The sequence below is a fragment of the Mustela erminea genome, chromosome X (genome assembly GCF_009829155.1).
Source record: "Mustela erminea isolate mMusErm1 chromosome X, mMusErm1.Pri, whole genome shotgun sequence".
NCBI lineage: Eukaryota > Metazoa > Chordata > Mammalia > Carnivora > Mustelidae > Mustela > Mustela erminea.
This window is the reverse complement of record NC_045635.1, coordinates 64965178-64971177: the sequence shown is the minus strand read 5'-3', so window position 1 is coordinate 64971177 and position 6000 is coordinate 64965178. Positions and strand designations below refer to the sequence as shown.

Sequence of the window (6000 nt, the reverse complement as noted above, 5' to 3'; positions counted from 1 at the left end):
TTCAAAAACATTGATGAGTGTGGACATCTCTGTCAGTTTCCTGACCTTAGGGGAAAAGCTCTATGTTTTTCCCCTTTGAAGGTGATATTCTCTGTGTGTTTTTCACTATATGGCTTTTGTGATATCAAGATATATTTCCCCTAGCCCTACAGGGCAGAAAGTTCTTACCGAGAAAGGATGCTGTATTTCTCAAATGTTTTTTCTGCATTTATTGAGAGGATTATACAGATCTTGTCCTTTCTTCTATTAATGTGGTGTATCACATTGATTTGAGAGTGTTGAACCACGCTTGTAGCCTAGAAGTTAATCCCCTTGGTCGTGGTGAATAATCCATTTAATGTACTGTTGGATCCAATTAGCTAGTATTTTGGTGACAATTTTTGCATCCAAGTTCACCAGGGATATTGGTCGGTCATTCTCCTTTTTAGTGGTGTTTTGTCTGCTTTTGGGATCAATGCAATGTTGGCCTCATATAATTAATTTGGGAGCTTTCCTTCCATTTCTATTTTTTGGAGCACTTTCAGAAGAATAGGTATTAATTCTTCTTTATTTGATGATGATGATGATGATGATGATGATGATGTTGTTGTGTTAGTCACCATACAGTACATCTTTAGATTTTGATGTAGTGTTCCAAGGTTCATTGTTTGCATATAACACCCAGTGCTGCCATCTTTAATACCCATCACCAGGCCAACCCATTCCGTCCACCCCCTTACCCTCTAAAACCCTCATTTTGTTTTGCAGAATCTACAGTCTCTCATGATTTATCTTCCCCTCCAATTTCCCCCCTTCATTTTTCCCTAAATCTTTAATAGGAGTCCCCTGGGAGGCCATCTGGCCCTAGACTCTTGTTTCTTTGGGAGATTTTTTTTTTAAGATATTTTATTTATTTGTCAGAGAGAGAGAGAGAGAGAGAGAGGGAGAGAGAGTGAACACAGGCAGAGGCAGAGGGAGAAGCAGACTCCCCGCCAAGCAAGGAGCCTGATGTGGGACTCGATCCCAGGATGCTGGGATCATGACCTGAGCCAAAGGCAGCTGCTAAACCAACTGAGCCACCCAGGCGTCCCTCTTTGGGAGGTTTTTGATTACCGATTCAATTTCCTTTTCCTTTCCTTATGGGTCTGTTCATGTTATCTATTTCTCCTGGTTCAATTTTGGTAGTTTATACATCTTTAGGAATGCATCCATTTCTTCCAGATCATCTAATTTGCTGGTATATAGTTGCTCATAATACATCCTTATAATTGTTTGTATTTCTTTGTGGTGTTTGTGATCGCTCCTCTTTCATTTCTTATTTTATTAATTTGGGTCCTTTCATTTTTCTTTTTGATAAGTCTGGCCAGGAGTTTATCAGTATCATTAATTCTTTCAAAGAAACAACTCCAAGCTTCATTGATCTATTCTACTGCTCTTTTGGTTTCTATTTCATTGATTTCTGTTCTAATCTTTATTCATTCTCTTCTCCTGCTGAATTTAGGCTTCATTTGCTCTTCCTTCCCCCCTCCTTTACATGTAAGGTTAGGTTGTGTATTTGAGACCTTTCTTGTTTCTTGAGAAAGGGTTATATTGCTGCATACTTCCCTCTTAGCTGCATCCTAAAGGTTTTGAACAGTTGTGTTTTCACTTTCATTTGTCTCCATAATTTTTTTAATTCTTCTTTATTTTCCTGATTGATCCATTCATTCTTTAGTAGGAAGCTCTTTACCCATTGTGAATTTAAGTTCTTTCCAACTTTCTTCTTGAGATTGACTTCCAGTTTTAAAATATTGTAGTCTGAAAATATGCAAGGAATGATCCCAACATTTTGATACTGGCTGAGACCAGATTTGTGACCCAGTATGTCATCTATTCTGGAGAATGTTCCATATGCACTCAAGAAGAACATGTATTCTGTTGTTTTAGGATGCAATGCTTTGAATATATCTGTAAAGTCCATCTGGTGCAGTATGACATTGAAAGCCTTTGTTTCTTGTTGAACTTCTGCTTTTATTATATGTCCATTGCAGTGAAGGCATGTTAAAGTCCCCTACTATTACTATTATTATCAATACTTCTCTTTAATTTTGATATTAATTTGTTTATATGATTGGCTGCTCCCATGTTCGGGGCATAAATATTTACAATTGTTAGATCTTCTTGTTGGATAAACCCTTTAATTATGATATAGTGTCCTTCCTCATTTCATATTACACTCTTTGGTTTAAAATATAACTTGCCTGATATAATGATTGCCACCCCAGCTTTCTTTTGATGTGCTTTAGCATGATAAGTGATAAATTTCCATCCCCTCACTTTAAACCTGGAGGTGGTTTTGGGTCTAAAATGAATCTCTTGCAGAGAGAGTATCAATGGGTCCTGCCTTTTAATGCATTCTGATACCCTCTATCTTTTGACTGGGGAATTTAGCCCAATTACCTTCAGAGTAACAGCTGAAATATAACAATTTAGTGCCATTATATTACCTGTAATGTCACTGTTACTGTATATTGTCTCTGTTACTTTCTTCAGAAAGGGATTCTCTAGTGTCTTCCATGATTTTTTCAAGCCCAGCTAGTATCTTTATAATTATTATTCTGAACTCTAGTTCTGACACCTTATTAATCTTCATCTTGATTAGGTCACTGGCAGTCTGTACTGTCTCTTGTTCTTTTTGTTTTGTTTTGTTTTTGACGTGAGATTTTCCATTTCATCATTTTGTCCAGAGAGGAATAGATGAGTGAGAAAACAAAATGTTAAAAGGGTAACAACCACCCCAGAGAAATACACACTAAACCAATCAGAAGAGATATGAAACCAGGAGGAAATGAGGGAAAAAAGAATATGATCAGGCTGGTGAATAGAACAGAGCCATATACTAGAATGTGGGTATATTTTGGTCTGTTAGAAGAAACTGCATCCAAATTTTTAAAGAAAGAAATATATATATATATATAAAAATAAGGTTAAAAACAATGAAAGGATAGACTATGACTATATAAATGAAAATTTTAAAAGATTTTTTTAAAAGGAACTGATAAGAAGCTGGTTGAAAATAGAAAGAAGAGAGAAAAACTTTAAAGGAGAGAGAGAAGGTGACCATGGGCATGCATAGAACAGAGCCACACACTAGATTCTGGATATATTTTGGTCTGTTAGGAGAAACTGCATCCCAAAATTTTAAAGAAAGAAAAACTCATACACACACACACACACACACACACACACATACACACACATACACACATATAAGGGTAAATATATGAGTGTAAAGATAAAAATTTAGAACGGAGTCGGGGTAAATTGGAAGGGGAGGTGAATCATGAGAGACTATGGACTCTGAAAAACAATCTGAGGGGTTTGAAGTGGGGGGGGGTGGGAGGTTGGGGTACCAGGTGTTGGGTATTATAGAGGGCACGGATTACATGGAGCACTGGGTGTGGTGAAAAAATAATGAATACTGTTATGCTGAAAATAAATTAATTAATAAAAAAAGATAAAAATTTAAAAATATTTTTATAAGAAATTGATAAGATGTTGGTTGAAAAAGGACAGAAGAAAATTTCCAAAAATATAGAAAAAGGAAAAAATAAATAAAATTTTAAAAATTAACTTTGAAAAACTGAAGAATCATGGGGAAAAGGCCATGACTTCTATGTGCTGTATTCCCCTAGCTCTGGAGTTTTGCAGTTCTCATTAATCAGTAAACTTGGTCTTGGCTGAATGTTCTCGCTGATCTTCTGGGGGAAGGGCCTGTTGCTGTGATTCTCAAATGTTTTTACCCCAGGTGGAATTGCACCACCCTTGCCAGGGTCCAGGCTATGTAATCTGCTCAGGTTTTCTCTCAGTAGCTTTTGCACCCTGAAAGCTTTCTGTACAGCTTTTGAGGATGAGAATGAAAATGGTGGCCTCCCAATCTCTGGCCCCAGAGGAGCCATCAACTCAGGGCCCTACTCCTCAGTGAGTCCTCAGAGAAATGCAGTCAATCACTCCTGTCTCCCTGGTCTTTGTCCACACTCCATGTTCAGCCAGCCTGTTACCAAGCATTTCTGTCTCTGGCCCATGGCCCCATTTGAAGCCTCCAAACCCAGCAGATTCCTGAAGTGTGCTCCTGTGCTGCTGCTCCTGGGGGAGGAAGGGGACTCTCCCCAGCTCTGCCACTTTTTGGGCTGTGGATCACATTTTATGGTAACTCTGAGCTGAGAGCCCACTCCTCAGCTTCATCTTCGCCACCAGCTTCCCCTCTCCAATACCTAGGAGCTGTGCTGCACTCAGACACCCCTGGTCTTTCTGTGACCCTGAGGGTCCTGAGACCACACTGTCCCAGCAAGGGTTCCACACCCTGCTTGGCCACTGGAGCAATGTCCCTCAGCAGAGCAGACTTCTCAAAGTTCCGATTTTGTGTTCCTCTGCTCTGTCACTTGCTAGTAGTCGGCTGATGGAGGTTCCCTTCCCCCACCTCCCCGGAGTCTATCTTCCCATATATTGCCTCTGATTCACTTAATCCACAAGTCCTACCTTGCAGAAAGTGGTCGGTCACTTTTCTGTTCATAGAGTTGCTACTATTCTTTTCTTCGATCTTCTATTGAGTTTGTAAGTGTTCAAAATGGTTTGATAATTATCTATCTGAATTCCTGGGATCAGGTGAAATTTAGTTCTCCTAGTCCTGTGCCGTCTTGGACCAGGACCACCATCCCAGTGGTAAACTCTAATATGACATATCATGTGCACCAATGATTGGAAGTTCTGATGAAAAGAGGTTAAGAGTTGGGAGGGGATTTACACACACATGTCAAGAGTTTATTGCCATAATCTCTATTTGTAAAATGTCATTGTATGTTGCTTTAAATATTGATCAATGCAGTATTTGAAAGAGCTGAAGAACAATTACTTTAGCTGTAAGTGGAAGAAATTCTGTGGTAAAACAAGAGAGATTTAAATTAGTCTAAAGTTCTTTTCACTGTTGAGTAGATATTTAAAAAGAACATTAAGTATGTAGCTATTTCCTCTATTGTTAACCTAAGAGAACATGTACATTTTCCTGCTACATAGGCTCCATATTTCTTTATAATTCCCAAGTTTTCTTTTTAAAAAAATTTGAGGAGCAATGGGATGCTTAGTCATTAAGTGTCTGCCTTTGGCTCAGGTCATGATCCCAGGGTCCTGGTATCGAGCCCCACATGGGGCTCCCTGCTCAATGGGAAGTCTGCTTCTCCCTCTCCTTCTCCCAGTCCTCCTGCTTGTGTTCCCTCTCTCTCTCTGTCAAATAAATAAATAAAGTCTTTTTAAAAATTTTTAGTCTCTCATTTATGAAAAGTTGTATTTGCAGTAAAAAGTCTCTTAAGACTATATAAAAATCTTGGTAAGGAAGTGATGTAAGTAGTGACTAGAATTATGACATAGTAAACATTCTTTTACATCAGTGTTACCAAGGAGTTGTGAAGCACAACAGTACACTTCATTTGGAGGACTTGACTAGCTCTGAAACGTCCTCTCTTGAGTATCCTCTTTCTCCACCTTCAAAAGAATCATACATTTCCTTCTGATTTTTGTCCATGTGTTTATGGAATCAAGGGTCTGGGCTAACCTACCATATTTCATCACTTGGTGCCATCTACACATGAGGTATTTGAACCTGGAAAGTATTTTAAGTCTGAAGGTTTGGGTTTGAAGCTTTGTGTTATGTTTAAGATATTTGGGTTTAGTATCTGAGTTAAGGTGATTTCTATGTTCTTATCTTTTTAAAGGAATCTAGTTAATTATTACATCCTTCTAATCAATATGAAGTCTTATTTGGCAGTTGAAATCATAGATTGGAAATGAATTGGACTTGATCTAAATGGATCAAATTGACCAATGACTTGTTTAACTAAACAACTCTTCACACTGTGAAATGAAGCTATCTTCACTTGTTTTCATGAGTGAAGAAAACTATTCCAATATCTTGACACCAATTTTCACGTATTTTTATTTATGATGACAAATGATTATTTTGAAATGTTGCCATAAAACAATTTCAGT

The 6000-nt window shown here is 38.0% G+C and overlaps 1 protein-coding gene across 1 annotated transcript in view; it reads left to right on the top strand.

The window, feature by feature from the left end:
• The first annotated feature begins 5428 nt into the window (after positions 1–5428).
• The window catches only part of LOC116582283 (fibronectin type III domain containing protein 3C1-like), a 48808-nt gene continuing 48236 nt past the window's right edge, over positions 5429–6000 (top strand). Inside the window, exon 1 of the mRNA XM_032329704.1 lies at positions 5429–5604. The gene's annotated coding sequence lies outside the window, so the exon portion shown is untranslated. The remainder of the gene's footprint in view (positions 5605–6000) is intronic.